At 43.2% G+C, this 9,039-nt stretch overlaps 1 long non-coding RNA gene across 1 annotated transcript; it reads left to right on the top strand.

Annotated features, from left to right (window-relative positions):
• The first annotated feature begins 7,456 nt into the window (after positions 1 to 7,456).
• LOC132469257 (uncharacterized) lies at positions 7,457 to 8,163 on the top strand. The gene is made up of 2 exons (XR_009528386.1): positions 7,457 to 7,651; positions 7,776 to 8,163. It is a non-coding gene; the product is annotated as an uncharacterized LOC132469257 (long non-coding RNA).
• The last annotated feature ends 876 nt before the right edge of the window (positions 8,164 to 9,039 follow it).

Here is a 9,039-nt window from a genome sequence, read left to right as displayed (position 1 = left end):
ACTTAATGTTGAAATATCAATTGTCTTCAAGAGAAATCTTTAAGCTTTACTTTTAGATTAATTATTGTGGAAGTTTGGCTCTATGAACATAATTTCTGAATTTGTATTTAAAGCCTCACCATTCAAAATATTTTCCCTGGAATGGTTTTAACCACACTTGAAAAAAAATATTAATTTAAGTACTTGATGATGTTAATGCAATCAAATAAATAGCACTATGTACTGTATTCACATGCAAATCGGCATATTGGAGGGGCCGATGAAAAGTTACAAGGTCATGACTTGTGTGCTGTATGCATCTTTCAAGAAGTATGGAAGACGCCTCGGAGTGTTTTGATACTATTTGCTATAACCAATCTATGCCTTAAGAAAACATGGGCTACATAGTTTTTTCCAGGTAGAGCAAGTTGAAATAAGAAATAAAATTAGACCGTAGGCTATCTCATATCAAAGTAATAATGCAACTTCTAGGTAACTGTCAGGTAGTTCAATGCATGAAAGAGTTATCAACTCATTCACTGTTGACATGCAACAACACATACTAATAATAATATGCATTCCAAATTTAAAAAAACAAAAGTTTTTATATTACTCCATTATTTATATCATTTTGAAATTAGCATACTCAATCCTACTTCTCACTGGCTGTAATATAACATTGAGTGGTTTTCTTGATAATGTATATATTTGACTGTAGGGTATTATTTATTTTATAACATTTATATTGTGTTTTGGCAGTACGGAAGAGGACGCTTCGGGAACAGCTGGAGGAGAAAAAGGACATGGGTCTTTGGAATGCGCCAAATCAAACGGTCTGACAGGCGTCCTATTCTTCGCCTCGTGCAGAGACGAAATAAGGAGACCCTTGTTCCTATCATCAAAAAGCATGTGAAGCGGGGGGGGGGTGGGGGGGTGCGCGCGTACAGGTGTCAATATTCCGTAATCTGACTGACTGAGACCCCCCGTGCCTTCGAAGTAAAGAAAAGTGATTCCGGAAATGATTTTGTTATGGGACCAATCACAGCCCTTGTCGTCGCGTCGAAATATTGGATGCGCATGGTAGAGCTTAGATCGGGCTCAGAAAATCAAGCCCAACCCCGACCCTGTGCACGTTCTGTCCTGACACATTAACTGTAATTATGAGCCCTAGCCCGATTTCAACCCGACATTTATTTTAACGCATATGTAACTTTGTACACATTTGTTACTAGGCCTACTCAGCTAAATATATATGTAAGGGATAATGTATAGAACGCCGGTCATTATCGGGAAAATAAGCCCCGACAGGGCGAACAGTACACCGACGCGCAGCGAAGGCGTCTTGCTTCGCCCTGAAGGGGCTTATTTTCGAAAATGACCGGCGACGTTCTATACATGATCCCGCTTATTACACGGCTACTTGCCAAAACTAAAAAAATAACTTTACATGGTGCGCCTTTTTACAATTTATTCGTTACCAGCATTCATTCATCATTTTTTCACAATGTCTTGTTTTTAAAAGATTTATGATGACTTTATGCTCTGTAAGGTGACCTTGGGTGGCTTGAAAGGCGCCTCTAAATTAAATGTATTATTATTATTATTATTATTCGTAGTGTTGATCAGCAGAGCAATAATAAATAGTCCGCAAAGACGGTGACGTCGCTTAGCAACAGAAGACACTGGGGTTAACAAGTCACCGGACTAGCTACCAAAGTGAACCGAGTGTTCCACGGCATTGAGAAGACCTGTGTAATAAAGGCCTATAATATTTCTGTTTATGGCATAGATTTCTCCTCAGATTAGGCCAATAAACCAATGATAAAAATAAAAATAAAAATGCTCGATCAAAGGCCCGGCCCGACCCGGCCCGAGGATAGTGGTGGGAAATATCGGAGAAGGATGCACTTATTGTGCAGCAGGACGCAGGGTGCAAGTGCAGTTGGAAGTGGTCATGGCTAAAATTAGAAGCCACGACTGAGGTGAATACAGTGAAGCATAACTTTCCACTGTCTGACTTTTTCAAAAAAATTTAGAAAAGAGGATGTGCTAAATGCACACACTGCATTAAAGAAATTAATTATGCCAGCAGGGGTGTACATGCCCTGTATGCAGACTGTAAGGCAGACATTCATCGGAGGAAAGTGACAACAACAATAACTACACAAAGTGTTGCACAGCTTCTCCGAAACCCTCTTCCAGAAACCCCCTAAGCAGCAGATAAGATCAGGGACAGTGCCAGGCCTATACTGCCAGTACCTGTACCTGTGATCGCATATCCAATGCAGAGGTGTGTGTTTGTGTGTGTGTGAAAATAAATTAACTTAGTTTAAAAAGGCAGTTTAACCGAGTAACTAATATATTTTTTATCTTTCTAGGCATATAGCATATAGCATAGGCCTTCTCATGATAATAGGATATCATGCCGTCATATTTTTTCCGCCTTCGGGTAGCTCTCTTTTTTTGTCATACATGTGTTTGCATCCCTGTAGTTTGCAGACACTAAACTGTTTTCACTTTAATTTGACAGTCCTAAGACCTCTCTACTAATGCTTAGTTGAATATCGACTGATAGTTTGTTGAGAATCAACTGATAGTCAACTATTTTCTCTGTTTTGCTCTGTTAATAGTGTGTAGACACTAAACTGTTTTCACTTTAATTTGACAGTCCTAAGACCTCTCTACTAATGCTTAGTTGAATATTGACTGATAGTTTGTCGACAGTCATATGATAATCAACAGGTTGTCACCTACACAGGGTGCCTATGGATTGATAAAATATTCTCATCTTTATTTTACAATGAACATATATGATCAACAGAGGGTTGAATGTTCATTCATTAGATTTGTTCCTTGTGAGTGGGGGAAAGTTGATCCATATGAAACGTAAGTTGAGAATTGGTTAATAACAGCAGTTGATAGTCAACTTACTAGAAGTTGACACTCAACTGATAGTTGAATATTTGTAAAGAACATGTAGTAAAAAGCACAATGTCTGTTGCAGACTGTTTTTGTAAAAATAAATGAACAAAATCAAAAATATCCTATAGTTAACTAACACTTAGTTGAATGCATGTTACATATTTGTTGACAAGCTCTGTAGAGTATCAACTAACTCACTGTTAAATATCAACTAAACATCAGCTAATAGTGCAACGTGTAGTTAACTTACAGTTAGTTGAATGCTTGTTTCTTATCTGTTGAAAGCTTTGTTGAATATCAACTAACCCATCTACTAATAATGCAACTAATAGTTAACTGACAGTTAGTTGAATGCATGCTACGTGTACAAAACAACATCTACTAATAGTGCAACTTATAGTTAACAGACAGTTGAATCCTTGTTTCTTATCTGTTGAACAAGCTCTGTCAAATATCAACTAACCATCTACTTATAGTGCAACTTATAGTTAACTTACAGTTAGTTGAATACATGTTACTTATCTGTTGACATAGTTCAGTTGATTGTCAACTCAATTAACTGTTGACATGCAACTGAGTATCTACTGATTGCTTGTTGAGTGTCAACAGTGGACTATCAAACTAAAGTGTTACCAAATATCTTCCCGGTGGCGTAAGAGGGCGGACACGGTGTCCTTCAACATCTACGCTTCCAGGCGATTGCAACAGTGCCACACATGAGCATATTCGAACATGTTTAATGGTAGTAATTAGCTGTCGAAATTGGAGGCCTTAATCAATAATGAGCAGCTATTGATTTACTTCCCGATATAAATTTGTGACAAATGCCATGTTATTTAGCATCTACACGTTGAGCTGAGTCCAATGACACCAAGCATGACACTCTAGCAAATGGTAACATGTATTTTACATGGTACATATGGTCTAGGACAGGGGTGCCCAACCTTTTTTGACTCAAGATCTACTTTTCAAGTAGCCAACCTCCCGAGATCTACCATTCTAGTGTCAACATTGCAAACCGACACATCGTTCCCAGCAGGGGGAGGGGGGGGAGGTTTGTATCGTAAACCTGGGGACTTCAGTGGGGGTTTCATTCCGTCTGCGCACGGCACCTTCTCAACAATAATCAATAGTCTTCCTCCCACTCAGGGTGAAAATGGTAGGTCTTAGTTCGTTTCCCCTCAGCCATGTCAACGTTTAGGAGTGCGTAACTACTGTTGACGGCTTTCAACTACTGTTGACAGCGCATGCGCTACCGTGCGTATATGTCCCGCGCAAATACTTTTTTTTTTTTTTTGGTTAATTAAAAAAAATAAAATATATATATATATACCATAGTCTCATCTCCCTAGGACGCGACTAGCAAGGACGCGTCCTAGCAAGGCTGCAGCCTTCACTTTGGGAAACAGCCATGGTTCCAGAAAATGGAAATCAAAATCAACCGCGAAAGTCGCTTGTTATTCGTGTCATCGGCAGAGCACTGTCAATCACACACAGCCCGGTGAACGGCACATGTGATTGGAATGTACGTCAGCCGAGAGCAACCAATAGGTTTAGAGCTAAATGGTCCCGCCCCCAGGAACGTTTTTTTTTTTTCAGATTCGACTGTCAGGAGTTTCAAAACGAGTGGCGTCAGAACACTGCCAATATTCACGTGACTCAAAGCTTGCGCCTGTGTGGTCAAATCTCTGAAAAGTCAGTGCTGAAAAGTCAGTTCTGAAAAAATACGTTGCAATGTCGTAAACGTACACCTTTACAAGTTTTTAAAACTAAATATTCAACCTTTCAAAACGTATTTTCTCAATGTATGAACACCTGTTTGCAGAATCCCATTTACAAGGTTTCAAAACCGGGCAACAATGAAATACACTGTTAGAACAGTGCCAGATTTGAAACTCTGCAAATGCGCTGGTGAAATTGTTTGAACTTTGAGAATGTATTGGTTAAAATGATGAAGAAGATAAAATAGAACACAAAATCATGTTTACAGATGTTTGAATTTTAGTTTTATTTTTTTTCAGGTTATAATCTCTTTTTTCAGTGTTGCAAAACCTTTTTTACAAGGTGTTGAGTTTTCAAACCCAGACTTACAAGCCTTTGAAACTTTTTTTTTCAGGTTTGAATTATGGCAGGAAACTGACTCCATAGATTCTAAGATATGCAGGTTGGATGGCTACGGTGTAGGTCTGGGAAGAACTTCAGGCCAAAATCTTGCAAGCGAGCCACTGGGTGAGGTGCAACGAGATGGAGCACTTGCTGAGTCATTTCCTGTAAGCCACAGGTTGAAGCGTATATGCGTCCTTTGAGACCCCCTTTGATATATAATGCCGCGTTTCCACTGCAGGGTGCGGAACGGATCGGATCGCAAAGGGGCGGTAGGGAGGGGGCAGTATAGCCCAGCTCAGTTCCGAGGTCGCGTTTCCACTGCCGACAGTACCCTTGGTGGTAGGCCGGATGTCAATCGCCGCGGCAGCTACGTAAACATCGTAAACAACGTCTTCCTCTGCAAGAATGCAGACGAACGTCTCCACCTCCTTGTTCGCCCAAGCAAGCTTTTTACGCGACATGTTAATTGTAAAGAATAATACCTCGAGGCTACTGTTTGTTTGTTTTTATCCCCGCGTCACCCGGAAGTGACGATTCTGTCGACCAATCAACGGAGGGGGGGTGTAGCTAGAATTCCAGGGTACCCTTTCAGGCGTCTGGTCTCGTTTTGGGTACCGCAACGGAGGAGTCCCTAGAATGGGGTCGGAACGGGTACGGCAAAGTCCGGGTCACGCCCACTTTTGGCGGTGGAAACGCGATCCGACCCGCACCTTTGCGATCCGATCCGTTCCGCACCCTGCAGTGGAAATGCGCCATAAGAGACCCCAAGGCTTACTTAAATGTTGTCGACTCAGTCACCTATTGCATCACTTCCTTTAGGGCTTCGGCCTCCTAATTGATCATTGTAGTATAATTGAATGCCCTCTTTCATCAGAATCAGAATTCTTTTCAGAATCAGAATTCTTTTAATGGCCAAGTATATTCACACATACAGGAAATTGACTTGGTGTGGTTGGTACATAAGACATGAGACATAACATAACAACAAAAAAACATAAACAAGAACAAAGGACAAATGTTTAAGATAATAATAAATAATAATAAATAATTGGGCATAGAAGGGCAAGTTAGTTTGAGTACGTAAACCCAGAGTCATTGTGATGCAGGGGGCTTGTTTGTGAGCCCAACTGCCGTGGGGAAAAAACTGTTCAAGTGGCGAGAGGTTTTGGTCTTAATAGCCCGGAACCTTCTGCCGGATGGGAGACGCAGAAATAGGTGGTGACCGGGATGAGAAGGATCAGCGATGATCTTCCCGGCTCTCTTGCTGGTCCTTAACTGAAACAGGTCTAGAAGAGATGGCAGGTCACAGCCGATTACCTTCTCTTTTCTTCTTCTTCATATATATGATACCTCCACCACTGGGACGTGGCAGCAATTCTCCAAATCCATATGGGGAGGGGGGGGGGGGGGGGGATGCTTGTGGACAGTAGGGTTGTACAATAGACATAAATAGGAAGCAAACTCTCATAAATATTTATTGAATAAATTGTTTCAAATAACCCTGCCTCGTTAAATCAATGAGCTTGGTGTTTTGCTTTCAAAAATAGGTTATAGAAGAAGTCTAAACTGCACAAAATAAAAACATCCAAGCTGCCTTTTAAGGATACCTTGGAATATCTGTCTATTTTTTAACCATCGGACCCTAGTTTACGACAAAAACAACACAATGGACGGCAGCTCCTTTGCCGCGTGGTTTTTAGAACCATGTAAGGATTAGAGGGGGCGGTCGATAGCAACCACCATAGCAACCATGACGGTCAAGTGACTGGATGCAGCCCCGTTGAAAAAAATAGAATACCACTCTAAACACTCCCATTCAGAATGCATTGGTTTACATTTCGTTCTTTGGAGCACAGATATTTTTATTTATTTTCAGTTTTTGAGGAGGTGCTTCAAAGATGCTAATTTTTCTGCAATAATCCAAAATCCAATGGAAAAATGTGTTGGCTTTTTGTCAAGGGAAACCAGGGCGACGCTCACTTCCGGGTTGGCCAACATACGTCACCCCTCCACCACGCTATACTGTAAAAACACATGTTCAAGTTGAATGATAATGCATGAATTTATTCTTTATTCTGCCATAGAATTTATTTAAGGGGGGGGCATACAAGTCTTTTGGCCATAGTGGATCCAGATCTGTTCCGGAGCATTTCTGCACCTCGGGCAACAGCGCAGGGTTGCCAGGTCCTGCAAAAAACGTCCTGCCCACATACCGTTCAAAATCCACCCAAAATGTCCTAGAAGCAGCCCAAATAAAAAGGATATTCCACCTTGGCCAACGTTTTGAAAGTAATAATAATTGAGGGAATATCTGTTGTTGTTGTTGTTTTAGCAGCGAAATGCATTGTGTGTGTGTGTGTGTGTGTGTGTGTGTGTGTGTGTGTGTGTGTGTGTGTGTGTGTGTGTGTGTGTGTGTGTGTGTGTGTGTTGTGGTGGCCCAGCCGCTGAGCAGTGCCCCACAAAGGCAGGCAAAGGCAGCCAAGGGGTGTGGTTCTGGATGGGAGGTACTACTCAGCTTACCCTGCACAGGTGCGCTGAGTTAGCCCTGCAATCAGAGGGCCTTTTTAACTCCACCAGAACAGGCTGAAGACAGACTGGCTGGAGGAGCGTGTGGAGACCAGAGACACGTTAGGCCAGTCTCGTGGTAAGAGGCCTGTGGCCAACCCTCTTGATCACTCCAAACCTAATCAATGAAGTTACGTTCAAGTGGACCGAAGAGCTGTTTTGTCGGTGTGTGTGAACTGTGTCGTGCTGAAACCCGACAGAAGGCCTGCAGCTGAAGAGGAACCCCAACGACTCCTAGAGGAAACCCAAGCCGAGCTAGGGCAAAGAGGTCAGTGGCAGGGACCACAGACCCCACTAAACTTGGACTATCTTTCTCTCTCTCTCTCTGGCCCCACCCCAGGAAGAGCCAGAAAGGGCACCCTGACGACAGCCGTCAACCCGGTGAAGATTTGAGTTGCCTTTTGCCCCCTCCCTTTTCCCCCTGCACCTTTTTATAAATAAATGACATAAGTTGATTTCACCGCAACCCCCGCTTCTGCCTGTTCTATTCTGATTGGTGATCCCAGTGTTGTACCTCAGAGACCAGGCGCCCACATATGGTGGAGGATGCGGGCATTCTGAGTCCTCGCTATCAGTGGGTGAACCGATCGGAATAGGATAAAAAAAATAATAATAAAAAAAATAGTAAAAAAATTTAACATGGAAGAAACCATGAGAGCGATCTTGGAAACCCAAGCCACGCTGCAGTCAGCTGTAGCTGAGTTGTGCAGGGTAAGCGGAAGACAAGAGCGACGACCACGAGATGTACTGACCAAGCAGACGCCGGATGATGACATAGAGACATATATTGCCTTGTTTGAAAGGACTGCAACAAGGGAGAACTGGCCAAGAGCAGAATGGGAGAACAACCTGATGCCCTTCTTGACTGGGGAAGCTCAGAAAGCCTGTCGGGACCTTTCCGTTGCAGATGCCATGAACTACGATGCGGTCAAGGTTGCCATCCTTGCTCAGTATGGACTTAGCCTTCCGGCTCGGGCCCAGCGTGTGCATGAATGGAGCTATGACCCTGCGGTTCCAGTCCGGGCCCAGGTTATGACACTGGTCCGTTATACCAAGAGCTGGCTGGAAGAAGCTGCAGGGCCACCAATAGTGGACCGTGTTGTGATTGACCGGTGCCTCCGGGGACTGCCAAACAACGCCAAGAGGTATGTCGCCCAGCAGGGGGCTCCAAGTGTGGACAGATTAATAGCCTTACTGGAGAACCACAGGGTGATGGGTAGCATGATGCGATCAGAAAGTGTCATGCATACTAACTTTAAAGCCAACAGAGGGAAAGAGACCAGTGGCAAAGCTGTGAACACGCCAACAGCCCGGACACCGACTGGCTGGACCAGACAGACGGAGAGGCGAGAACCAATGCCTCCCCCTCGCCCACGTTGCTATTCCTGTGGCCAGGAGGGACACCTAGCCAGAGAGTGTCCGGACCGGGATGAACCGATGCCTACGGCCGCATCTACGGGTGGTAAG

This window comes from Gadus macrocephalus, chromosome 12, assembly GCF_031168955.1.
Source record: "Gadus macrocephalus chromosome 12, ASM3116895v1".
Taxonomy (NCBI): Eukaryota; Metazoa; Chordata; class Actinopteri; order Gadiformes; family Gadidae; genus Gadus; species Gadus macrocephalus.
Note: the sequence above shows the minus strand (reverse complement) of the source record. Positions and strands in the feature narration are given on the sequence as shown.